Raw genomic sequence first — 27,435 nt, 5'->3', positions numbered from 1 at the left:
TCCCCATCTGCTCTCTTTCTCTTGCAACCTGAGGAAGACCACAGGTTCCCTCTCTCCCCTCCTGCCCACCATTTTCCTCCAGCCCACCCTTCCCCTCCAGCCCACCCTTCCCTCCTGCCCACTCTTTTCCTCCAGCCCAGCCTTCCTCTCCAGCCCAGCCTTCTCCTCCAGCCCGCCTGGAAGAGGAAGAGGTCTGCAGCTTACATCAGAATCTCGAAGTTGACACCCAAAAAAGGTAAAAGATCCTGCGGGATGCTGGCATATACAACTAATGAGATAACGCTCTGGGTGTACATCCTAGCATACAGGAAGAGCATTCTTGTTCATGGCGGTGGTTTCAAATATTTCAGTGAGTTTTCCCTTGAATGCCTCAGTTGGGAGCCACTTCAGTTCAGCGCAGGAAGCAAGGGAGCTTCAAGGACTGGTAGTTATGAATTCAAGCTTATACACAGCGACAGATCACAGGTCTGTGGAAGATACTGGTCAATCAATATACAGAGGTAGCATTCCATAACTGAAGCATAGGGCATATCTGACTTCATCTGACAAGGCTAAAATCATGATTGTTTTTCTAACTGGGAAATTTATGTAACTTATTTGCCAATAAACAACCATCTCTCTCTCCCCATTTTCTGACATAACGCTAGTCGTTAGAGAAATGTTCCGATGATGTTCATGAAAGAACAAACCAGTGTCTTCCGCTTTAATACCACCTATTTCACACATATGACTCTTGCTGCTTCCATGTGACACTAAAAATATCGGGAGTGCCAGGAAGTCTCTTTAATCATCGTTCTCCAACGTGCTCAGGAGATGAAGTCATTCTGTGAAGTGGACTTCAGTTGACACCACTGAGAAAACGTCCTAGAGAAAGTAAAACTTGTAGTGGCCTCATACTTTACAGAAATAATCCAACTTCTTTCTTTCATTTCTCTCCGGTTTTTGGACATGAATTTTAATTGGTTCAGGGTGACCTGTTTCTGCATCAAAGTCTTGGAAAGCTTCCATCTGTTTTTATATTATATTATATTATATTATATTATATTATATTATATTATATTATATTATATTATTTAGAAATAGAGTCTCACTGTGTCACTCAGGCCAAAGTGTAGTGGTATGATCACGGCTCACTGCAGTCTCAACCTCCCAGGCTCGAGCCAATCCTCAGGCCTCCACCACCTGAGTAGCTGGGACTGCAGGTGTGCCACCATGTCCTGCTAACGTTTTATTTTTATTTTTTTATTTTTTGTAGAGACAGGATCTCGTTATGTGGCCAAAGCGGGTCTCAAACTCCTGGTCTCAAGCAATCCTTGTGTCAGCCTCCTAAAGTGCTGAGATTATAGACATGAGCCATGGCACGCAGCTGATTTATTAGTTTATTTTCTCAGAACTCTATGCAACCTGATTCTTAATACATAAGGAGAGAGAAGCCAGTCAAAAGTGGAAGTAGTTGCACACAATGAAAGTGTCATTTGGCACTTAGACAAGAGAGGCGGATTATAAAAATGAAAGATCTACATGTCGCAATTGGCTGTGGGCTTGGACTCCAGCACTTTTTATTTTTATTTTTTTAGGAGATAGTGTCTCACTCTCTTACTCAAGCTGGAGTGCAGTGATATAATCATAGCTCACTGTTATCTCAAACTCCTGAGTTCAAGTGATCCTCCTGCCTCGACCTCCCAAGTACCTGGGACTACAGATGTGCCATCGCTCCAGGTAATTTTTTTTTTTTTGAATTTTTGTAGAGACGAGGTCTCCCTGTGTTGCCCAGGCTAGTCTCAAACATGTGACCTCAAGCAATCGTTCCCCCTTGGCCTCTAAAGCACTGGGGTTATAGGTGTGAGTCACTGTACCCGGCCAAGAAACCAACCCCACCTGTTTTCTATATGAAGTTTAGCATCTAGATACGAAGCAAAATAAGTTTTCAAGATCAAGGAGTCTGAAGGGAAGCTGCTGGGAGGGGAATGGGCTCAAGGCAGCGTTTTCTGGTCTACAGTTTTGCTTATTCTTGGACTTTCCAAAGTCCTGAAAGAAGCAGAAGGAAAGTGAGAAGAGAGGAAGAGGCAGGAGGAAAGGAGGAGGGCTGCACCTCTGCGGTTGCAGATTAGCCCAAGCCGGCTCAGTGGCTGGGAAGGAAGGGAGGAAACCCCCAAGGCCGAAGGTGGAGTCAGAGTCCTGGGTCCAGCAGAGACTGGACAGGGGGAGGGTGCCGGGAGCCAAAGACCTTCCTGCTAGCACTGCAACCTCTTAAACTGCTTAGGCTTTTATCTAAATTTGATATGTCCGCATTTTGTAGACCTCCAAACCAAGTCACTCAGGGTAACCCAGACAGGAAGGGGAGGATGATAGGAGAAGGTGCCCCACCTGATGATGCCCTTCTGGCTTTTATCCATTCCTGGGAATGACTCTTTCTCCAACTCGGGGGATACCCCTATGGGAGAATACAGTGGCGTGGACCAGCAGTGGAGAATTCCAAGTCCAAAAAACGATTGGCATTTTCAAGGAAAGTAAGAAATCATCCTGCATATATGAAATATTGGGGAAAAGGTTGTTACTAATAATTCTCAAGCGACCACTCTGGTGAGACTAGGTTTCTCTGGGGATGTGTGGAGCAGGGTGTATGTATCGAGTGAGCACATCCCACCCTTCAGACTCCTTCAGCTCCTGTCTACTGTAGCAGTCAGAGGGCAACTCCTGTCCTCATCTCCTCTGAGCGACCCACTCACTCATTCACTCACTCATTCATTCACTCGTTAACTCATTCACTCACTCACTCATTCACTCATTCACTCCTTCACTCGCTCACTCACTCATTCACTCACCCTTTTACTCACTTGCTCATTCATTTACTCATTCACTCACTCATTCACTGACCCATTCACTCACTCACTCACTCATTCACTCACCCATTCATTCACTCATTCATTCCCTCATTCACTCACTCAGTCATTCCCTAACTCACCCTTTCACTCACTCACCCATTCACTCATTCACTCACTCATTCACTCACTCACTCATTTCCTCATTCATTCACTCAATCATTCACTCACTCAAATCATTCACTCATTCACTCACTCATTCACCTCTTCACTCACTCATTCACTCATCCTTTACTCACACACTCACTCATTTATTGACTCATTCACTCACTCGTTCATTCACTCACTCAATTCTTCACTCCCTCATTCACTTGTTCGCTCACTGACTCATTCACTCACTCTTTCCCTCACCCATTCACTCACTCACCCACTCATCTGTTCACTCACTCATTCACCCACTCACCCATTCACTAAGTCACTCATTCATTCACTCACTCACTCACTCATCACTCATTTATTCCCTCGGTCACTCACTCATTCACTCACTTATTCACTTGCTTATTCACTCACTCATTCACTAAGACGCTCATTCATTCACTTACTCACTTATTCACTCACCCATTCACTCACTCACTCATTCACTCATTGACTCCCTTGGCAATTCATTCACCCACTCACGGTCACTCATTCAGTCATTTACCCACTCACTCACTCATTTCTCCTTCCCTCATCCACTCACTCACTCATTCACTGACTGACTCACTCACTCACCCATTCACTCATTTACTCACTCATTTACTCCTTCACTCACTCACTCACTCACTCACTCACTCACTCACTCCCTCCTTCATTCATTCATTCAGCAGCACCCATGACAGGTTCACTCTGTCCTGGGCTCTGCTGTTGCCCTGGGACTGCAGCAGGGAATAGTCAAAGATCTCTGAATCCACGGCATTCAGAGTTCAGCCAGGGGACCTTTCGAGAAGCCCAGCAGATAGGTGAAATGCCCCATGTGTGACACTGACGAGGATGTTTTAAGAGCAGCAGGGAGGGAACAGGAGTGTGCATGGAGCCCAAAATTTCTAAGAGGGTGATCTGGGGAGGCCTCACCGTGCAGGAGACCTTGCAGGACAGACCTGTGGAAAGTGGGCAGAGTCGGTAGGGAGAGGAGGGCCTGGGTTGAGGAAAGAGCAGGCTAGGCCTGAGGTTGTCGGGTGCCTGCATGGGCCTCTGGGCAGCACCAGGATCTGAAGGGACCAGAGGACAGGCCAGTGTGGCTTGTGTGGGGTCTGTGACTCCGAGTCAGCAGAGAAGATGCCTGAATTACATCCTGATAGGTGCACCCTGACTTTGAAGCTGAGGACACCCGAGACATGGAGGTGGGGTGGAGGTTGGGGCAGAGCAGGGGATGAGGAGGGAGCCTGTTCCGGTCCAGGTCAAAGGTGGTGGCCTGGCCCTAGTGGCTCCAGATGCAATGAAGAGCCAATGGGGACTTTCCTGAGGGACTTAGATGCCAGGGTGGAAGAGCACTGCAAGGCTTCAGCCTGAGCCCCTGGGAGGATGGAGTCACCAGGAGCTGAGGTAAGGAAGATTGAGCGATGGGGGGTTGTGTGGGGGGTGCAGAGGCCTGAGCTCAGTTTGGCCCCTGCAGATTTGAGATGCCCACTCCATGCACAGGCCGAGACAGCAGAGAAGGGGAAGAGGCTGCAGCTCAGGTAGCCCTGGGATGTGCAGCCCCACATGCTGGGGCACTGGGTCATGGTGTCCTCATGGCTGGGAGCTGCTTCCCTCCTGGGATGCCAGAACTCCTTTAGGGCACATCGGCAACTCCTGCGCTCACCACTGAGGGGAAGTGGGAAGGGCAGCTGTCCCTATGCATGTTCTCCTTCACCTTGTCCTAGGCAGGTCCCAGGCAGCACCACCCTCCCAAGTGGCTCCCCTTGGCCGCTGTCTCTAGTGTTCACAGCCAGACCCTAGAAGAGGGCTGGACTCAGCGGCTCACTTCTGATGAATAGAACCAGGCAAAAGAGATGGTGGTCTCTCCTGAGATTGGATTGGGAGGAGCTGAGGTTCTGTCCACTGGAACTCTCCCCCTGGCTCTTGGTAGGTGCTAGTTCTGGCAAAGCCAGTCACCCGCCCAGGGCAGAGGGCAACCTGAAGCTGATGCCACAGAGAGACTGGGGCCTTCAGTCCAACAGCCTGCAAGCAACAGAATCCTGCCAGCAACACAGAAGTGAGCATGGAAGCAGCTCCTCCCCTGATGAGCCTGAGCCTTCAGAAGACACAGCAGCCCTAGGCAGACACCTGCTGCAGCCCTGGAGAGCCCCTGGGGCAGAGGGCCCAGTGAAGCCTGCCTGAACTCCTGGCCCAAGGAGTAATCACTCCTGGGGTATAAGTGTGTGCTGGTGTGGGCCTTTGGAGTAATCTGTCAAGGGACAATAAAGAACAAGCACACACCTCAGGTCCTACTGGGTAGAAGCTGTACGGTCAGCACGGCATGTAATATCTTCCTCTTGAATTAGAAGATTCATTGCTAAGGCCAAAGTTAAAAAAAAACAAAAACAAAAACCTCTAGTTGTAGCAACATTGAAATACATGACTTTCAAAAAAAAAAAAAAAAGCCATAGCTATTCTTTTCCATCTTTGCTACAGGTATATATTAATATATGTTAATTCCCTGACTGACTGAGCAATGGGCCAAACTCATAAGAACAGATGTGTGAGGACCGTCAGTGACCACCCTGACCCTAGCCCTTATACACAGACAAACTTTTGAACATAATCCGTAACCTTGGGGGTCTTGACACTCTAAATTTTATTGTTTTTCATTAGCTATTTCTATTCCCTAAACAATACCTGTTCATCGCAGAGAAAAATGGCATTGCCTATACTAAGCAAAAGAAAGGAAATAAAATGCTCAGAAACATTTACATATGTATGCAGACTCACACACACACACACACACACACACACACACACACACACACACGCACACACTCACACACAGGCTCGCACTGCGTCTAGGCCTGCCTTTTCACTTATTTGTATGTCCTGAACATATTTCCATGTCAGTAGACACATATCTTTGTAGCGGTAACAGCAACTAAATATTATTGCAGCGCATATTTTTACCATCATTTATTTAACTCATCATGTTTGAACTGTTAGGTTGTATCTATCATTTTCTGTATTACAGACAATTTGATGACAAATGACCAATCCCCTAATGTTCAATATAAAAATATCAATTGTATAAGGAGATAACGGGTATTTGGCTAAAATAAAATTCAGTGTGGCCCACCTTCTCCACATGTAACATGCTCTAAAAAGGCATGAATAATTAAATTAGCCCTTCTATTCTCCAGCACAGATCCTGAGCCCAACTGTGGGTGCAGGTGCTTAGAGCCTCGGTCTGCTCTTCTGCCCGCCAGAAGGCAAAGGCCACTCAACTGCCACCTTAAGACAGCCAGGATTCGCCTCTCCCTTTTAATTAATAGAATAATGCTCAGGTTCACTGCATGAGAGCAGCGCTCTCTGACTTTGCATTCATCAGGATAACCTAGGTGGTTTGTTTAAAACTACACATTTCCTGGCTGAGCTCCCAGAAACTGGACTTCAGTGGTTTAATGGGGGTGTGCATAGGACAGGTGATTCTGAGGACCACGAGGGGTTAGGAATTTCGCCGTTAATTCTGGCCAAGGGAGAGATTAGACCATCCAGCATTGTCTGCAGCATATATATTTTTTTCCTCTTTTGCAATGAATATTTGATGCTCAGCGGGATGAGCCCCAGGATGAGGCACACATCCAAGAAAAATCCATGCCTCTCCATCTTTTCCCCAGGATTGCCCTTTGGTGAGACTCTCCTTTGCGATTGCTTCACTTTCCCGGGTTCATAGAACAAACCTCTTCTTAGTCTCTTTTGTTGTTTCCTATCTGTTCAACAAACACCCACTGCGCAGGACCATCCTCCGGAAAGCCCTCGAGTGGGGCCGTTTGGGAGCCCTTCTTCGTGGGGTGAGCACTGAAGGAACCGGGATCCCATAAGCCCGTGCTTTTGTAGGGGCTGCTCCCTCTCCCATCGCAGGTAACTGGCACCAGGTTGCTAAGCTGTGGATGGGCAACTGGCACAGCGCTTTGGATGTGCGTATTTCAGCACGTGGAGTTGGCCGGTGAAGTCAGCCGAGGTCGGCACAGCGTACAGCAGCGCGCCTGTCCATAGGGAGGAAGGGTCGTCCCGCCTCCCCGCCAGGTCAGTCCCGTTGCGCCTCCTCCTGTCCCACTCTGACTTTCGCGCGCCCAGGCGTCTCTGAGGGTAGCGCCCCGATACTCTCCCCCACCCCAAGGATTCTTCTCCCCACGGGACGGGCTGGGGGCCCGGGAGCGCCACAGACCCCGTGGACCCGGGAAATCGCAGCTTCGTCATAGCTAAGCTCGCCGCGCTCAGCTTTTCCCACCACCTGGAGGATCCACTCTCCGTGCGTCCTTCCCGACCTCAGGCTGCAGAGAAAACGTGGGGGCGGGGATCGAGGAAGCCGCGCGCAGAGGCTCCTAGCGCAGCCCCAGGAGGAATCCTGCCGCCACCAAGAAGCTGTGCGCGCGGCCGGGCTCGGCGCTGACAACAGCCGGATCTACCGGGCCTGCCGCGAGCCTCCGCGTCCAGGTGGGGTCTCCGCGCCCCAATTCCACCCCGCCCCGCCATCGGCGCTCCCCGCAAGTGCGGGGTTTCCACCGGCCCCGGCGTTCGCGCCCACTCACGGTCTCCCTTGCCCCCCCGCCCCCGGGAGATGCTCCCGGCGTTCTATTCCGCCCTGCCTTGGCCCGCCCAGCGAACGATGTGACCCCGCCCCCTTGCGGTCTCCCCTCCCCCGGTCGCTGCCCCTGCCCCCACCTGTGGCGCTCCGGGCATCTCTAAAGGCCCCAACCAGAGTCCTCCAACCCACCCGCGAGGCTAGCGCACCGGCAACGCGGCCCCACCCCCAGGGACTCCGCCCACTTGTGGTGCTACCCCCGCCTCCGCGACCTCACCCACCTCTAGCGCGGCAGCCACCTACGACGACCCCCGCGTAGGTCCTCCTGCCCACACCCGCCCCCGGCCAGCCCCTGCCCCTTTCTCTGCCCCTTTCCCTGCCCCTGCCCCTGCCCCTAGCCGCGCCCCCACCCCCGCAGCCCCTCCTGTGCGCTTGGGCCCCGCCCGTCAAGGCCCTTTGACGCTAGGGCCGGGCGGGGGCGCGGGCGGGGCAACGTTTCCGAGTCGGGCGCGCGCCGGCAGGGTCTCCATTGCCTGCTGCGCACCCGGACTAGCGGCTGCCCTCGGCCTCCTCGCCTTGGACGCGGACGACTCCCGGGCCCCCAAGGGCTCCTTGCGGAAGTTCCTGGAGCAGCTCTCCGGGGCCGGCAAGGCCATCGGCGTGCTGACCAGCGGGGGACATGCTCAAGGTGCGCGCCCCCCTCCGGGCGGCGAGGGAGGGACGGACGGAGAAGGGGAGAAGAGGGAGAAGGGGAGAACAGGGGAAGGGGATGGGGGAACCGGGCAGAAGAGGGGGAAGCGATGGAAGGACCCGGGGAAAGGTGGGGAAGCGATGGGAAGAACTGGGGAGAAGAGCGGGGAAGCGATGGGAAGAACTGGGGAGAAGCCCGTGCCCGGGAGCGACAGGGGTACCTGCGGGGCGGCGGGAGCCGGCAAGGCAGCCCCGGGGTCCTTGCCGGGTGGGGCGGAGGAGGAAGGAACATGGCGGTAGGAACCTCCATTCGGAAAATAGTGAGCTTTCCACCCTCTCCGGTTTATGTTTTAAATTGAGCCTGGTAGAGGGGGTCGCCTGGAACACCTTCCGGGGTCGTTCTGCCTCTGAGCTGTAGGATGGGGCCGGGCTTCCCCTCCGAATCCTGGGTACAGCGCGATCACTTCTTAAGTTGCCCCCGCCCCCCAACTCCGCCCCACGCCATCCCCCAGCATGTCGAGGAAGAAACGGCCGGATCCCGGCGGGCCTCCTGTCGCCTCGGGCCCCCCGCGGCGTGGGCGGGGTCCCGGCTGCTGCAATGCGGGAAACGGCAGGGGTGCTCTGGGTTCCCGCTTGGCGTCTCCGAGGCAGTCCGGCAGCCCCTCGCGTTTCCGCTGGAAGATTTTAAAAAAGGGTTTCCTGCGCTCGCATGTGCTGTCGCCTTCCGGCTCGTGACAAAACCGAAAACTAAAATGGGTCCCAGGCCCTCCCCGCCAGCCTCCGCGGACGGGAAGGACCAGGAAGCGGGGACTCCGGGACGTCAGCGGCGCCGCAGCGCGGGCTCTGGGCTTCCCCTGTCCTGTAATGTGGAAAGGGCTCTCCAGGAGGGGCCGAGCCTGGGCCCACGACGCAGGCGCTCCGGGAGGACATTTAACATTGAAGAGCGAGAGGTGGTGGAGACTGCACTCCCCAGGCCCCGGGTGCACGTAGGGGCACCGGTGCCCGGGTTCAGGAGGGTGAGGCCTTCTTGGCCAGGTAGCCTTGTTAAATCTATCTGAAAATCACAGATAACTAAGTATCAAGTCGTCACAGATCATTTTAGTATCCTGAATGAGATGGCTACGGAAAACATGAAAACGTCGTTACTGGTTACGTGCATGATGCATCCAAAACATTGTTACCTGCACAGTGGCAGCACTGATATTTGTGGGCTTTTGAACGTGTGGACTGGAGTGTTAAGAGCCCTTCAGAGTTATGACAGTAGTTTGATTTGAATGTTCTTTTCTTGGCGAATAAATGCTGTACATTGAATTTACCCAGGAAACTAGGAAGGTGAACCCACACGAAGGACACAGGCCTGTGGGCTGCTCCAGGCGCCCTTAGGGCGTTGCAGGGCGTGAGCCATGCGCTTCCTGCTCAGCCTCCTGAGAGCCGTGACGGCGTCTCTGTTCTGCCTCACACTGGACCCGCTAGTTTCATATTCTTGTTATGGTTCCGAGGCTACAAGCGGTTGGATTCTGTGAGACACTCTCTGTCTTCCTCCTCCGGCTGCTTTCAAATGGGTCGTCTTTTTTTAGAACTGATTTTTTAAGCAGTGATTGATGGGGTGAGTTGTAGTGCTGTCCTGAACTGCAGAGGGAGCGCATTGAGGAACCTGGGTTTTGATGCTGTGCACATCAGCTGAGTCACCAGCCCGGGGCCCTGTCAGTCCCATTATTAAGCTCATTTCTTGCTCTTGTCATCGTTACTCAGACGCCTTAAAAAAAAAAGCAAACTCCTGCTTGCCGTCACTGGCTGAGTTTGGCAAATGGGTGTTTACCCTGGAAAGAGGGGCATTTTGTCCTCTGGAACGTCTAAGGCGCCCTTTGGTGAGGTGGTCTGTTTCTGACCACTCTATCCCGTGGGCGTCCTTCCTGCTTCCACCTTCCCTTTCCGAACGCCTCCGCCTCCAGGGCTTTAACTTTCCTTCTGTGTGTGTGCCACGCAGAGGTTATGACTGTTGTGCCAGTGCCCTGTTTTTTCTCTTTCTTTCTTTCTTTCTTTCTTTCTTTCTTTCTTTCTTTCTTTCTTTCTTTCTTTCTTTCTTTCTTTCTTTCTTTCTTTCTTTTCTTTTCTTTTCTTTTCTTTTCTTTTCTTTTCTTTTCTTTTTTTTGTTGAGGGCCCAAAACTTGCTGCATCTCAAAAGAAGCAATTGCATCCATTTGTTCGCGATGAGCATAAACTGCTCTTTAAGGGAGACTAATTGGTAAACCCGGCTGCTGTGGGTAGAAAGACAGAGGTGGCCGCGGAAGCAGGGCTCTGCCTCTTGGAAGCCTGCACAACCTTCCTGCTTTCTTTCTTCAATATCCGCGGCGGGGGGGGGGGGGTGGTTAATTTTAATAAGCCCTGGAAACCAACAAAGCAGGAAAGTGCTAAGACATTGAGGTGTGAGATTTAAAATGACAACCAGCAGCCTCTCATTCTTCCTTCACTGAGGAAGGAAGGAACCAGTTGCCTCTTCGTTTTGGGGCTGCAGGGTATGTTTGGCAGAGACACTGGCCCTTTGTGCTGTGTGACTCATGAATTGAGATAGTTCTTTACTAAGTGTTTTGTGCAGTAGGTATGAAAATGGGGAAAGAGGGAGCACTGTCCGGGGTGGAGAGGCGTGGAGAGACGCTGTGATACATAGCGAGTCCTTTTTTTCTGGGCTCCTGGTTTTCAATCTTTTTCTTCTTTTTTTCCTAACAGCTTGAAAGATGATTTTTGTGTCTTAATTAAAAGATTGAAGACTGTGGGTCAGACCCAAACTAATTCCATTGGCATCAAAGAAAAGGATTCTTTACATATTTATCTATAGGCACAATTTATTTTTTTATTTTTTGCTGAATTATCTGGTTAGTCAAATCATACATTAGAGAAGTAATATTAAAAATTAAAAAATAAAAAATGTATCTGTAAACGTATCCCCCTTCCATTCCAGTCTTTGTCTCTGTGTAATTTTAGAACCTTGGGCCATGATGTACATAGAGTTTATATTCTTTTAATATCTTGCTACTTCATTGTTTTCATGTTTAATCTTTGGGTTGATGTATCACAGGTTACTTGACCGTTTCTTACAGGTGTTTGGTTTAGTTTTTTTTTTCCCTTAACGCTAATGTAAATTTGAGTGTTTGGATGGTAGTTTTAGCAGAATTTAAGGCAGAGTCTCAGTTAGGGTGATGGATCGATTTATAGTCCCTAGTTTGAGGAGAGAGGTGGCAATATGCCCTTTCTTCTAAAATTGATATGTTAAATCACAATGGACATTTACATGATTTTGAGCACTTGGGACTCCCCTGGGGTTCACTGGTATTGCACGGTCCGGGCTGGGGATCTTCTGCTGGAGAGGCCCCCAGCGTGCCCAGCGCAGGGTCCTGAGTGTGTTGCTGCAGGACAAGCTCTGGGCTTTGCCCTGCAGCGGCCGTCGCTCTGGGAAGAGCTGGCTGCTCCAGGAATGAGGCCTATGCTCTGAAGCTCACATTCAGCAGACCAGCAAAGGTCAGCACAGATTACCTTATATGAATCATTCATTTAACAAGCATTCATGGAATACACATTCCATGCAGTTGGAACTTAGAGTGGAAGGCCATCAGTTCACTGTTGTCTCAGCAGAACTTTGTCCCTGGGTCCCTGTTGAACTTAGAGTGGAAGGCCATCTGCTCACTATTGTCTGAGCAGAGCTTGGTCCCTGGGTCCCTGTTGAACTTAGAGTGGAAGGCCATCAACTCACTGTTGTCTGAGCAGAGCTTGGTCCCTGGGTCCCTGTTGAACTTAGAGTGGAAGGCCATCAGCTCACTGTTGTCTGAGCAGAGCTTGGTCTCTGGCTCCCTTTTGTAGCCTCCGCTCCTAGGAGGTGCACGGTGAGTGTTGGGGGACCCTCCACAGGCACAATTGTTGAACAAGGACCCCTCCCCAGGGTGTCAGCCCTAGGCCCTGAGCTCTGAAGAGGAGGAAGGCATTCCTGGGGCCATCTCCCCTTCTGGATACTGAGCTCTGCACAGAGAGAAACTCTTCCACATTCACTGCAGTGAAGTTCATACTTTAGAGACTGGGGCCTGCATTCCCCAGAATTTCCATGGCCACAGGTGGTGGCCGCACCATGCGACTGGTGTCTATGTTCCCTGGAATTTCCGTGGCCATAGATGGTGGCTGTACCATGTGACTGGGGTCTGCATTCCCTGGAATTTCCGTGACTGCAGGTGGTGGCTGCACCATGCGACTGGAGTCTGTGTTCCCCAGGATTTCTGTGACCACAGGTGGTAGCTGTACCATGTAACTGAGGGTCTGCGTTCCCCTGAATTTCCGTGGCCATAGGTGGTGGCTGTACCATGGGAATGAGGGTCTCTGTTCTCTGGAATTTCCATGGCCATAGGTAGTGGCTGTACCATGCGACTGGGGTCTGCGTTCTCCAGAATTTCTGTGGCTGCAGGCTGTGGCTGCACCATGCGACTGGGGTATGCATTCCTCGGAATTTCCGTGGCCATATATGGTGGCTGTACCATGTGACTGAGGGTCTGCATTCCTTGGAATTTCCATGGCCATAGATAGTGGCTGTACCATGTGTCTGAGGGTCTGCGTTCTCTGGAATTTCTGTGGCTGCAGATAGTGGCTGTACCATGTGACTGAGGGTCTGCATTCCTGGAATTTCTGTGGTCGCACATGGTGGCTGTACCATACAACTGGGGTCTACATTCCCTGGAATTTCCTTGGCCACAGGCGGTGGCTGCACCATGCATCAGGTCTTCTGTCTCAGGAGTTGGTGCCATTGTCTCTGTTATTCCCTCGCCTGACACACAGAGGCAGTTCCTGACTTTATCACTCCCAGGAAACACACAGGCATCTGTTTTGGATCCTTGTTTTATTTCCCCATCACCTTTCTCATCAAAGGGAAATTCACATCCCTCTAAAGCTGAAAATGGTGTGGGGCCCCCTGGTGGTCTTTCCAAGGCATTATCAGCAGGTAAATTAGATCATGTGGGCCAGTGTACCTGAAATGAAAACAGAAAGGTAAGTCGTGTCACTAAGCTTTGGTGGGAGATTCAGGGTCTTTGTTAGTGGCAGAATCATCCAAAGTAAGTTGTTTGTTCACTGCAGATCTAGATGGTTGGCTGTGTCAGGATTAAACTTAGCCAGTGTCGACAGAGTGTCGCTTAATCCTCACAGAAGCGTGTCAAGTACATTGAAGAATAGCTGCCAAGTCTGCTATTGTCGGGAGAGAGGCAGGTACGTCTCTCGCTTAGCCCAGTGCTGCAGGAGGCCAGGCTCACGTCAGGCTGTGCGTGTGAGTGGGTTGGATTTTTAGCACTCTGGGACGGTAAAGCACAAACATCTATTTTTAACTTGTGGGTGACCTTCTTCTGTGCTGCTTGAGTCTCTGTGGGCCTTTCTCTGTTTCCTTCCTGAGGAGTCTGTGCCAGGGTCTCAAGCGTTCTCTGGGCTGCACATCCGCGCCTGCCCAGTGAGGAGCCTCCTCCTGGTGGCTGTGGGACTGGGCTGGGCCCACACTGTCAGCATCGTCTGGGGTAAGCAAGCCCGTCCTTCCACACCTCAGTGTCCCCAGCTGTTGAACAGGGCTAATCAACTGACCGTCAGGATTAATGGGGATCAGATGCGCTCATCTCATAGCCCTGCTTGGTAAATAGCCACTTCCACTCTGTCCTCCAATGTGCTACTCTAGACTTTTTCTTTACCTCCATTTAGCCAGGTGATTCGAGGTGACAGTGACAGTGACTATCAAGAGGGATGTACAGAGGAAACCAGTGGAAGAGAGCTCGAGGAGCAGACATGGGCGCAGGGAGCACAGTGCGGGGAGCACGGCTGCAGGGAGCATAGGCATGGGGAGCACAGATAGGTGTAGGGAGCATGGGCGTGGAGAGGACGGGTGTGGGGAGCACGGGCGTGTGAAGCATGGGTGCGGGGAGCACGGGTGCTGGGAGCACAGGGCATGGAGAGCATGTGTGTACTTGCTCTGCTCTGACAGAGGCTGCCGAGCATGTACTCTGTGCTCAGATGGGTCAGAGCCTCAGTGCCTCTTTTTAAAAAAAAAAAAAAAAAAATCTTTTTTTAAAGATAGGACTTCTGTCTTCCTGGTGGCCCCTTTTAGTCGATACTCTTTTAAGCCTGCTTTTCCAGAGAAAAGCTAGGAAGGATGGCCTATATAGGTTCCAGTCTGGGCATATCTGGAAGAATGGGTCTTTTTTAGGTTTGAGTCTGGCGTACCTGGGGACATCTTTGAACCTCCACTCAGAGTCCCAGAACCACGTGTAGAGGCTCCCCAAATGTCTGCTGGGACTTTCCCCTCTGCTCGCGGATGATGAAGAGCAGAACCTCACCCTGCCACGACCTCTGGGGTCCTCCTTCCTGGAGGGCAGTGCCTTGGTGACCAGCGTGTGTAGGAGTCTGAGCTGGCACCTTCGGGCTATGCTGTGCAGCGGGGGCTCATGCCATGGGGCATTCTTGTGTTCTGCACCGGGACTGGTGACGTTGGGCATCCTCGTGCAGTGTGGACCACATGAGGTGCACATGAGCCAGACAGCTCCCGGAATTCGGAGCCTGGCTCTGTCTCAGGCCACCCACCTGTCTGTGGCATTTTTGAGGGATTGTGGGGACCCTATGAGTCTGTGTCCCCACCCTCACTGGCTGGACACCTGTGCCAGGCTGGAGTTTTATGTTTCACCATCCCCTGTTCCGAGTTGTGTGAATATTTATTTTCATTACCTACTCTCATGAGCTTTCCCTTTTTTTAAAAAAAAAAATCGGAGACAGACTTTGAAGTCCTCTGGCCCTACCGTTTGTGGACCTAATGGTATTGCAGAAATTATGACCTCAATTATGTATAATAACTGGGGCTACTTTAAAAGTCATGTAAAGGAACAAGGTGGAGTAGCCATTTCAAGCTGTACATCATGCTGGATTCTTAAGTGAACATTATCAGGCTTTCAACACGTTTTCTCTTTTTATTTACTTTGGAGAATATAACGGATGCTCAGAAGCTGTTGGGATTTAGTAAGAGGAAGTTATCCTTAAGAAGCTATTTAAGCAAGGGGACAGTTGGAGTAAACGTAAATTATGAACACACACCTATTCCAAACCAGAGAAATAAAAGCATCAACTGTACTGGGGTTGAAACTTGGGTGCTAGTGTGTCTTTCCTGCCCACAGTGACTGTGGCAGTGCTGTGGGCAGGAAATTCTGGAAAGAAGACTCGGTGCCAGTGGTAATTTTTGTGACGATTCATTTGCTTTCAGCTCAAGTGACTATAGTCTTACTTGCAAATGGCTAGGTCTCCACCAATGGACCACAACACTGACATAGGACACATGAGAAATGACCCTTGGGTTTTTAACAATTATTATTTTTAATGGACACATTATAGTACATATCCATGGGATACAGTATGATATTTCAATACATGTTTTTCGTGTGTAATTAGCAACTCAGGGTAATTAGCATGTCCATCATCTCAAACATTTGTCATTTCTTAATGCTGGGAATATTTAAAATCCTCTCTTCTAGCTGCTTGAAAATATACAATAAATTGTAAACTATAGTCACCCTACAAGGCTATAGCACACTAACCCTTATTTTTACTATCTAGATGTAATTTTGTATCCATTAGACAACCTCTCCCTTTCTGCCTTCCCGCCGCCCTTTCCTGTCTCTAGAAGCCACTGTTCTACCTTCCGAGGGTAGAATATCGTTTTCCTCATAGAGATCTTTAACCTTCTTGGTTAGATTTCTTCTGAGGTATTTTTATTTTTATTTTATATTTTTGTAGTTAAATGGGATTGCTTTCTTGATTTCTTTTTTCACTGGCTCATTGTTGGTCTATAGAAATGCTACTGATTTTTATATGTTGATTTTGTATTCTGTAACTTTACTGAATTTGTTTATCAGTTCAAAGAGATTTTTGCTGGAGTCTTTTTTTTTTTTTTAATATATAAGAGCACATTGTCTGAAAACAGACAATTAGAGTGCCTCCTTTCTACTTTGGGTGCCCTTGATTTCTTTCTCTTGCCTGACTGCTCTTGACTAGGACGTTCAGTGCTGTGTTGAATAGGCGTGGCACAAGTGGGCGTCCTTGTCTTGTTACAGATCTCAGAGAAAAAGCTCTTAGTGTTTCCCCATTCCCCATTATGTTAGCTGTGGGTTTGTCACATATGGCCTTTATTGTGTTGAGGTATTTTTCCTTCAGTGCCTCTTTTGTTGAGACTTTCTATCATGAAGCAGCGTTGAATTTTATCAAATGCTTTTTCTGTATCTATCGAAATGATATTATGGTTTTTGTCCTTAATTCTGTTGATGTGATGTAGCATGATTATTGATTTGTGTTTGTTCAGCAATCCTTGCATCCTGGGATAAATCCCACTTGATCATGGTGTATAATCTTTTTGATTTGCTGTTGGATTCAGTTTGTTAGTATTTTGTTGAGGATTTTTGCATCTGTGTTCATCAGGGATATTGACCTATAGTTTTCTCTTTTTATTGTGTCCTTGTCTTATTTTGGTATCAGGGTAATGCTGGTCTTGAAGAATGAACTTGGCAGGATTCCCTCCTCTTCAATACTTTTGGAATAGTTTGAGAAGAATTGAAACAAAAATGTGTAGAATTCAGCTGCGAAGTCACCTAGTTCTGGGCTTTTCTTTGTTGGGAGACTTTTTATTATTACTTAGTCATACATGTTACTCATTATTGGTCTGTTTTAGGATTTCCGTTTCTTCTTGGTTCCATCTTGGTAGGTTGTACGTGTCCGGGAATTTATCCATTTCTTCTAGGTTTTCCAATCTGTTGACATATAGTTGTTCAAAATAGTCTGTAATGATCCCTTGTATTTCTGTGGTATCAACTGTCATTCTCCTTTTCTGTTTCTAATTTTATTTCTTTCGGATTTCTTTTTGTTTGCTTAGTGTAGCTAATGGTTTGTCTATTTTATTTATCTTTTCAAAAAACCAACATTTTTTCTTCATTTTTATATTTGTTAGTTTCAAGTTTATTTAGTTCCTCTTTGATCTTTGTTATGTCTTTTCTTCTACCACTTTTGGATTTGATTTGTTCTTGCTCTTCTAGCTCATTGCAGTTCGTTGTTAGGTTGTTTATTTTAAATCTGTTTTTTAAATGTAGGAGTTTATTGTTATAAACTTTCCTCTTAATACTGCTTTTGCTGTATACCATAAACTTTGATATGTTGTGTTTCTGTTTTCATTTATTTCAAGAAATTTTTAAATTTCCTTCTTAATTTCTTCATTGACCCATTGGCTATTCAAGGGCATATTGTTTAATTTCTATGTATTTATACAGTTTTGAAAGTTCTCCTCGTTGTTGATTTTTTTTAAAATTAAACTTTGTGTTCTAGGGTACATGTTCACAATGTGCGGGTTTATTACATATGTATTCGCGTGCCAAGTTGGTATGCTGCACGCATTAACTCATCATTTACATTAGGTATATCTCCTAATGTTATCCCTCCCCCCTCCCTCCTCCCCCCTCCCCACAACAGGCCCCAGTGTGTGATGTTTCCTTTCCTGTGTCCAAGTGATCTCACTGTTCATTTCCCACCTATGAGTGAGAACATGCGGTGTTTAGTTTTCTGTCCTTGCGATAGTTTGCTGAGAATGATGGTTTCCAGCTGCATCCATGTCCCTACAAAGGACATGAACTCATCCTTTTTTATGGCTGCATAGTATACCATGGTGTATATGTGCCACATTTTCTTAATCCAGTCTGTCATTGATGGACATTTGGGTTAGTTCCAAGTCTTTGCTGTTGTGAATAGTGCCGCAATAAACATACGTGTGCATGTGTCTTTATAGCAGCATGATTTATAATCCTTTGGGTATATACCCAGTATTGGGATGGCTGGGTCAAATGGTATTTCTAGTACTAGATCCTTGAGGAATGACCACACTGTCTTCCACAATGGTTGAACTAGTTTACCGTCCCACCAACAGTGTAAAAGTGTTCCTATTTCTCCACATCCTCTCCAGCACCTGTTGTTTCCTGACTTTTTAATGATCACCATTCTAACTGGTGTGAGATGGTATCTCATTGTGGTTTTGATTTGCATTTCTCTGATGGCGAGTGATTATTGTAGCAGGACTAGCCTCAGACAAAACATGATGGGAGGCTACATGTATCAGCTAACAGAGCAAAACGTTTTACACTGCTTTCTCAAACAATGTCTGGAATTTACAGATAACACTAGTAGTTTTGGTCAGGGGTTAATATTTTTATTATTATTTTAACCACCAGGGCCAGGTGGTGGTGCCAAGGTCCTCTAGCTATTTATCTTCCTTCTGTTTCTTTCTAACTTTTTGTTTTCTCCCCCTTCTCCTGTCTTATAAACTAGGGAAAAGGGGAGACGGGGAAAAGCTGGGAAAGACAACAGGAGAAGTGGTGGTCTCATTCTATATTATGAGCATTTTTTCATGTCTCTATTGGCTGCATAAATGTCTTCTTTTGAGAAGTGTCTGTTCCTTGTTGTTGATTTATAGCTTTATTCTGTTAGAGTCTGAGAATATCCTAGATGTTATTTCAATTTTAGAAAAAATGTATTGAGAATTCTTTTGTAGCCTAACATGTGGTGGATTCTAGAGAATATTCCATGTGCTGAGAAGAATGTGCATTTTGTATCTGTTGGATGAAATGTTCTGTAAATGTCTGTTAGGTCCATTTGGTCTACACTGGACTTTAAATTTGATGTTTTGTTGTTATTTTTTGTCTAGATGACCTCCAGTACTGACAGTGGGATTTTGAAGCTCCTACTATTGTTGTGTTGGTGTCTCCCTGTCTCTCTCTATACATATATATGTATATATAAATTTATTTGAGACAGAGTTTTGCTCTTGTTGCCTAGGCTGGAGGGCAGAGGTGCAATCTCAACTCATTGCAACCTCCACCTCCTGAGTTCAAGTGATTCTCCTGCCTCAGCCTCCCAAGTAGCTGGGATTACAGGCATGTGCCACCATGCTGGGCTAATTTTTTGTATTAGTAGAGACAGGGTTTCACCATATTGGCCAGGCTGGTCTTAAACTCCTGACCTCAGGTGATCCACCTGCCTCCACATCCCTCCCAAAATGCTGGGATTATGGGCGTGAGGCACCGCGCCCGACCTCTCTCTCCATTTAGATCTACTAATATTTGCTTTATATATCTGAGTGCTTTGTTGTTGGGTGCACATATACTCGTAATTGTTATATCCTTTTGCTATTTTGATCTCTTTATTATATAATTACCTTTTTTTCTCCTTTTTACAGTTTTTGACTTAAATTGTGATTGATCTGAAATAAATATGGCTACTCTTGCTTACTTTTGATTTCCATTAATGTGGAATGTGTTTTTCCATCCCTTCACATTTAGTCTATGTGTGTCTTTGCAGCTGAACTGTGTTTTTTGTAGGCAGCATATAGTCGGTTTTTCTTGTTTTAAATTCATTCAGGCCGTCTCTATCTTTTAATTGGGAATCTTGGGATTATTTTGCTATTGATATCCCAGTCCAGACATTAAGATTTTCTCACTTAAGTCGCTTGTACACAAATTAATATGAAGAGGAAGTAGAGTTTTTCTTTTGTCCTTTTGAAGAGAGTGATGGATTATTATTTTGACTTCATGCAAGTGAGGGACTCACCATGCCTGTTGGGATTTTAGAATTTCTTTCCTGTTATTAGGAACAGCAATGATCTGTAATGGGTTCCTGGAATCATCCAGTGATGGTCTGAATATCTTAAAAGTTTCCTTTCATGTCTCATTTTCTATTTCTCCCCTAGTAGCCATGCACCCGGGGCAGGACATGGCCTTACATTTCCTTGGTTTCTTGATGATTTCTTAGGTTTAGTGTTTGACACAGTTAGGATTCTGGATAAAATCAGCCCTTCTGGGAAGTGTGTAAGTCAAACAAGGACTTTCTGGTGGCGTTATACAGGTTTCCCATGCCCCGTGAGTACAGGAATAGCCCCCTGGGGAAGGAGAATGGGCACATGATGGCAGGGAGCCATTCTTGGATGGTCCCATCGTTCTGCAGGAATTGTCATGCAGGAAGAAGAAGCACATGGCGACTGAGCTGGTAGTGATTCTGCTGATACTTTTGATCGTTATGATTTGCTCCTGAAAGGTGATGTGGGATGAACTGCAATATTTAGAATGCTGACATTCCTTGAAACAAAGATATAGAAAAAGGCTTATAATTGCATGATGCCTTGTAGTTTTCAGCTGCTCTCATGTGGATCCTTTTTCGTCCTTCTGAAATGCTTTCCCAGGAGAGAGCGTTGTTCTTCGTGTATAGATGAGGAGCCTGGGTTTCAAATGGTTAGGAATTCAGTGCACGCATTGGAATCTTTAGTTTCCTGGAACATTTTCTATTCAAGTATAGACCACATGGCCTCTAAAGGCTGGCTCATTCTTAACACCGCGAATGGGGATCCAGCCTCACCTCTGGGGTGGGTGGCAGGAACTCCACAGCCATCCTGGGTGCTCTGGGGTGGGGTGGCTGAGCTGTGGCAGCCCCTCCCAGCTGAGCAGCAAGGCTGGGGAAAGCTCATTCCATTCCCCTTGGTTCTAACCAGGTAGAGGCTTACACTGCACATTTCCTTAGCTGGGAACCTTTAGAACTTTACATTTAAATCTAGTCTGTGATCCAGGGGGTAGACACATGGGTATTCACTGTACAATTCCTACATTTTTTGTATATTTAAAAAAATTTTTTATGTGTCGTGGATGACAAAAGAAATGAGACCCCTTTGAGTTAGCTTTTCTGTACAGCATCTTCTAGAATCAGGAGGCTGGACAGGGTTTAGTTTCATCAGAAATCTGAATCTTTCTGGTCAAGAGACGGCACTATTAAGTTCTTGGTTGTGTGGTTTCTGGGAAAGAAATATTCTAAATGAGTTCCAGGAATCACCTCTGTGGGATTTCTACAGGAAAAGTGACCACTCTTGAAGCTTCGCTGTCACTAACAAGAATAATGGTGACGGTTTCTAAGCTGTCTCCAGCCAATCTTTAGTTCTTTTATGCAGAGTGCTTTTATTCCAAGTGAAGTGCCCTTCTGTTTAATAGTGACCTCCAGTTATTACAGGGATTGCAGCTGCATTTGATGGACGTGAACCTGCTCATCTCTGGCTCCCCAGCTTCGCCTCTGGGGTGCGTGGCAGGCGCTCCACAGCCATCCTGAGTGCTCTGGGGTGGGAAGTCTCTAGGGGGAGTGGACAGTGCATGGCCGGGACGTTCCTGTCCGACGTTCCACACTGGTGTATAGGCGTCTCTGCCCTGTTTCCTCCGTCCGTGCGTCTGTGGCGTTTCCTCTGTTCGTGCATCTGTGGACTGTTTTCTCCGTGTGTGCCTCTGTGGCACGTTTTCTCCGTCCATGCGTCTGTGGCGTTTCTTCCATCCGTGCGTCAGTGGCGTTTCTTTCGTCCCTGCGTCTGTGGCACTTTTCCTCCCTCCGTGCGTCTGTGGCACTTTTCTTCCCTCCATGCGTCTGTGGTGTTTCCTCCGTCCGTGCGTCTGTGGTGTTTTCTCCGTCTGTGGATCTGTGGCGTTTCCTCTGTGAGTCTGTGGCCTGTTTTCTCCATCCACGCTGAAGGCCGTCACTTCTCTCTAGTCACCACTTACTGATCGCTCCCTGTGTGCTGAGCCTGTGTCAGGCGTGTGGCGTGTGTCACCTGTGTGGCAGGGGTTTGCGTGACACACAGGGACACACGCTTGGGGAGCTGCAGTGATGGGGTCATAGCCACGCAGCTCAGCCCTCGGTCTGAGGGTCTTGGTGCCCACCCAGCTCTTCCCGAAGCAGCCTCGGGGCAGATCCCAGCTCTGCTTTCTCTCCTCGAGGTACCTCATGAGGTAAACTAAGCAAATCGAAAGTAGGAAACAGTTGTGAAATGAGGCCTGGGTTCAAGTGTGTGTGTTCATTTCTCTTTACATGTTTACTTCACGTACCCCCAATGATATACTTTCCAGCTGGTATAACAATTAATTACCAGCCATTACTGGTACAAAATTCCAGGAAGGATATTTGAGGAGGGCATAGTCTCAAAAACATGCTTGATTTTCACAGTTGTGATTTGCATGATAAAGCTCTCAGGACTGTGACTTTCTTTTGTTATCTTATTTTTATTTTTAGACCCTTGGGAGGAAGTTATTTAGTGATTACTTATAATTGTGAAAATAATGTAATGATTACAGAATCTCATTAGAATAAATACTATATTTTCTGTTCCTTATGTCAATGAAATCATCTTAATCCAGGCCGATGTTGGCAGGAATTGTCACGTTTAAAATGGGTAAGATATTTATGTGATGTGACGACCTCCCGTATCGTCTCTGGAACATATCAGAACTTTCATCTCAATTCTCACTTGTTGACACCCTACCTTGTTTTGTAATTATTCTTGTTTGCATCAGAATTTTGAATCCACGTACCTGAGATGATACTTACGTATGCATGTACGCATGCATGTGTGTGCATGTGTGTATGCGTGTGTATGTGCGTGTCCACGTGTCCATGTGCACGTGTATATGCATGTATGTGTGTGCATGTGTACGTGTGTATATGAGTGTACGTGTATGTGCATATGCGTGTGTATGCATGTATGTGTATATGTGTGCATGCATGTGTGCTCATGCACACATGTGTATGTGTGTATGTGTATGCACATATGTACACGCGTGTGTACATGTATAGGTACGTGTATGCATGTGTATGCATCTGTGTGCACACAGATATACCTTTTCCTTTCATACAGGCTGTTTTGAGTATTGCTGTTAGGCAGTGACAACTTTCTGTTTCCTCAGTCAGAAAATGGGTAGCTCATCATTAATAAAGATGAGCATTCAACATCAAGAATAACTAAATACAAATGAAATTATCATATTAAATAAATAAATTCCAAAACAAAGGCAATGTTGTGTACTATGTGTTCACATTGAACTTTCTTATAAAAATTGGTGTGAATGTTTCCCACTTATTGGAAATCACATGACTAGTTTAAGCCAAAACGTGGAATATTAATTAATTCTGTTTTCAGATCACTTTTGCATATTTATGATTGATCTGTTCTGCTGTTCTGGAAGCTCTGAAAACCACTCTGTCTTACTCTAGCTGGTGCCACGGTTGTGAGAATTCAGGGAAACAAGGTGTTTGCCAGTTTAAGTATTTTAGATCTCAAACTGCCTCTTTTCTGCATCATAAACCAGTCTTAAAGACAGACATAGTGTGACTTGTAGTGGATTATGTCAGTTTTATTTTCTGTGGCTGAATCATCACTCTACATTGTGAATTAATGTTATTTTTCAGATCGTCTTTATAACACAGGGAGGTTCTCCAGTGTTGAGTGCAGGTTCAGTGAAAGTACTAACACTGTTACTACGGACTTAAACAGACTTGTTTTCTGGGGTGATAACCTTGGAGTCAGACATTCAGTGTCCGCCCATCTCTTGGTTCCGAGTTCTCGGTCCCCTCCCGCTCTCCTCTCCCTGTACCCTTACTACTGTCTTACCTTCTTTTTGACTCCTAGGCCCTCGGAAGATGGTGTGTTGGGGGCAGGTGCCTGCTGTGAATCTTTGATAACTTTGGGAGAGAACTTTTTCTTTGGAGCAAGACCCCTCTCAATAAACTTTCAGTAGCCTGAGTATCATCTGTTGTGTGAACTATTTGTGGAAAATGTTCAGCATTTTTCCTTGGATTTTGACTGATCTTTCTCCACCTGCCAGTTTCTTCTCAGTTTGCCATGTCTGTACCCTCACCAACCCGTTCCAGCCTGGTTACGTGTAAAGTATTTGAAGCAGAGCTCTGCAGATGAGAGAGTGTGTGTCACCCCCCGAGTTCCCTTCCTGGCCTCTGAGTGTCGGTTGTGTTTTGTTCTGAGGGACGACTCTGAGGCTCCTGGCCCCTGTTTTGGAGCACCCCACAGCAAAGTGGGTGTAAAATGAAAAATGGGTTTATGCTGTATTATTATAATTCATAGAGTAGATGATAAAAATGCTTGAATCTGAACAGCAACTGAAAATGAGGACATGGTACCAGTTTGGATGTTGGACGACTTTCTTGAAAAAAGTTTTCATCAAATTTAGAAACTGTGAGTGTGCTGTTTTCTATTTCATACTTAGAATCTGTATAGTGTGTGTTGTATGAATGTGTTGTATGAGTGTGTTGTGTTGTATGTGAGTTGCATGGGTTGTATGTGTGTTGTATGTGCATATTGTGTTGAGTTGCACTTATTGTACGTTTGAGTGTTGTGTGTTGTATGAGTGTGTTGTGCGTGTATTTGTGAGTTGCATGCTTTGTATGTTGTATGAGTGTTGTGTGTTGTATGTGTGTATGTGTATGTCGTATATGAGTTGCATGTATTGTGTGTGATGTATGAGTGTTGTGTGTTGTATGAGTGTGTTGTACATGTGTTTATGGGTTGCATGTGTTGTGTGTTGTATGAGTGTTGTGTGTTGTGAGTGAATTGTACATGTATTTGTGTTGAGTTGCGTGTGTTGTGTGCATGTTGTATGTGTTATATGTTGTATGAGTGTGTTGTACGTGCATGCTGTGTTATGCGTGAGTTGCATGTGTTGTATGTGTTGTATGAGTGTATTGTATGTGTATGTTGTGTTATGAGTTGCATGTATTGTGTGTACGTTGTATGAGTGTTGTGTTGTATGAGTGTGTTGTACGTGAATGTTGTGTTGAGTTGCGTGTGTTGTGTGTGTTGTACGTGCATGTTGTGTTGAACGTGAGTTGCATGTGTTGTACGTGAGCTGTATGAGTGTGTTGTGTGTGTATGTTGTGAGTTGCATGTATTGTATGTATGTTGTATGAGTGTTGTGTGTGCATGTTGTGTTGTGAGTTACGTGTGTTGTGTGTTGTATGAGTGTTGTGTGTTGTATGAGTGTGTTGCATGTGCGTGTTGTATGTGAGTTGTGTGTTGTGTGTGCTGTATGAGTGCATTGTACGTGCGTGTTGTGTTGTATGTAAGTTACGTGTGCTGTATGTGTGTATGAGTGTGTTGTACGCACATGTTGTGTTGTGAGTTGCATGTATTGGTTATGTGTCGTATGAGTGTGTTATAAATGCACATTGTGTTGTGAGTCACATGTATTGGGTATGTGTTGTATAGGTTGTGTGTGTTTGTGTGCAGTGTGTGTTGTCAGTGTTGTATAAGCCCATTGTACATGCGTGTTGTGTTGTGTTGCATGTGAGTTGCATGTTGTCAGTGTGTGCCATGTGAGAGGCGTGGCATCCACATGACTGCTCCTCAGTGAGTCCTGCCTTGCAGCCCCTTCAAGCTTGTATCTTCCCGAGCAGCCTAGAAGCAGCAGCCTGTTTGCCTCTGCCCCTCCCCAGGGGGCCTCAGCCAGATCCTGTGCTCAGCCCCCGGCTGGGCAGTCTGCCTCTCTTGTCTCTCTCTCTTCTCTCTCATCGTCCTCCTGCGCCTCCTCCTTCTGGGGACCTGCATCCTTCCTCTGTGCTTCCTGGCAAGCCACACCTGGGACGTTGGAGTTCAGGCTGTCCTCCAAACCGTTTGCTCCTCTCTGAAGAGCGCCCCCCTTGACTGGCCGTGAGCAGCTGGAGTGGATTGCAGGGAAGGGAGGTGGGTGTTCCTGTAGAGACGCCAGGGTCTTACCTGGGGAGAAGGGAGCCTGCACTGGGCAGGCCGCCCTCCTGAGGAAGGGGATGGGGTGGGAGGAGGCTCTCGTGGACAAGGGGCCCACCTCCTGCCCTCCTTCCCTCTATCCCAGTCTGTTGTGAGGGAGGGCGGGACCCTAGGTGATTTCTATGCAGATCTTCAATTATCCACGCTGTGAAACAAATACTTCTGTTTTTAAGATCAGAGGAAATCTCCTTTGTTTCTCTGCCTTTTATTTTATTTTATTTTATTTTATTTTATTTTATTTTATTTGAGAAGGAGTTGCCCAGGCTAGAGTGCGGTGGCGTGATCTCGGCTCACTGCAACCTCCACCTCCCAGGTTTAAGCAATTCTCCTGCTTCAGCCTCCTAAGTAGCTGGGATTACAGGTGCCCACCACATCTGGGTAATTTTTGCATTTTTAGTAGAGATGGGGTTTCACCATGTTGACCAGGCTGGTCTCAAACTCGTGACCTCAAGTGATCCACCCGCCTTGGCCTTCCAAGGGGTTGGGATTACAGGCGTGAGCCACCGTGCCCGGTCTGTCTGCCTCTTAGTTAGAACCTGTGTATTTTATGTTTTACATTTCACTTTTCTGGGTCAGAACAGTAGTGTTTCTTTTTCGTAGTGTTGCTATGAATGTCCTTTACGGTTAGGAGACTGGGTTGGCTGCCCACTGGAGAGTGGTATCACTGGGTCACGGTCACCATCTGCCACAGCAGCGTCCAGAGTGTTTAGAGTCTTTCCTGGACGTAGACACCCTTTTGTCTGACATTCAGATAAAACCAATCACCGCATTCAGATAAAGAGGTCAGAGCTGGGAACCGTTAGTGCACATCCACCTCTCCCGAGAGTGTTCACGCCTCTTCCACGCGGGGCTAGGCTGCTGCTGAGCATGGTTCTGCTGGCTGTGGCTGTGGCCTCTTTCCTCAACCACAGCCATCGCAGGCCTGCCACAGTTTTTATTCTTCTAGAAGAGAATAGGCAACACAAGAGAAGCAAGGTATGTTAGATATGAAACCGTTAAAAATTATTTCCTCAAACATTGTATATATTTTTTGCCCATACCTAATTTGATAGCAATTTTAAAAAGATTAAAATGAAAAAAAAATTCCCCTATATTAAGTCTTTGAAAGGCATCCAACTTAGTTTTCATACAATTATTCTCTCTTTGGAGTCATACTTTGTTGGTTTCAGTAATGTGTAACAAATGCACCAGCATAAACAGATTTAGGAGCAAACAACTGCTTCGTAATTATAGTTCAGCTCGCGGGGCCCGGCTGTGGGGGTGCAGCCTGCGCCTGCCTGTGCGCCAATAGGGCTGGTCACCTTGAGCATCTGGGAGTGTCTGGGTAAGTGAGGTCTGGGCAAGGCAGCGTCCACACACCTGCGTAGTTCTCACTTTGTCCACGTTATCCGGCAATGCCACAAAATTATCAAGTAAGTGTTCTCCAAGCGCATATTCAGTTAGTGTTTGGAAAGTGCATAGGTACCTCATACAGCACCTTTAAGAGGAACTAGGAGCCCAGGAATGAGAGCGGGTGTGAGACCTGT

The 27,435-nt window shown here is 47.2% G+C and overlaps 1 long non-coding RNA gene across 1 annotated transcript in view; it reads left to right on the top strand.

Annotated features, from left to right (window-relative positions):
- Nucleotides 1-6,005: 6,005 nt before the first annotated feature.
- Nucleotides 6,006-27,435, top strand: part of LOC144332722 (uncharacterized) — a 45,849-nt gene continuing 24,419 nt past the window's right edge. Inside the window, exon 1 of the long non-coding RNA XR_013400751.1 lies at nt 6,006-8,260. This is a non-coding gene — a long non-coding RNA (uncharacterized LOC144332722). The remainder of the gene's footprint in view (nt 8,261-27,435) is intronic.

Source organism: Macaca mulatta, chromosome 11, assembly GCF_049350105.2.
Source record: "Macaca mulatta isolate MMU2019108-1 chromosome 11, T2T-MMU8v2.0, whole genome shotgun sequence".
NCBI classification, from domain to species: domain Eukaryota; kingdom Metazoa; phylum Chordata; class Mammalia; order Primates; family Cercopithecidae; genus Macaca; species Macaca mulatta.
Note: the sequence above shows the minus strand (reverse complement) of the source record. Positions and strands in the feature narration are given on the sequence as shown.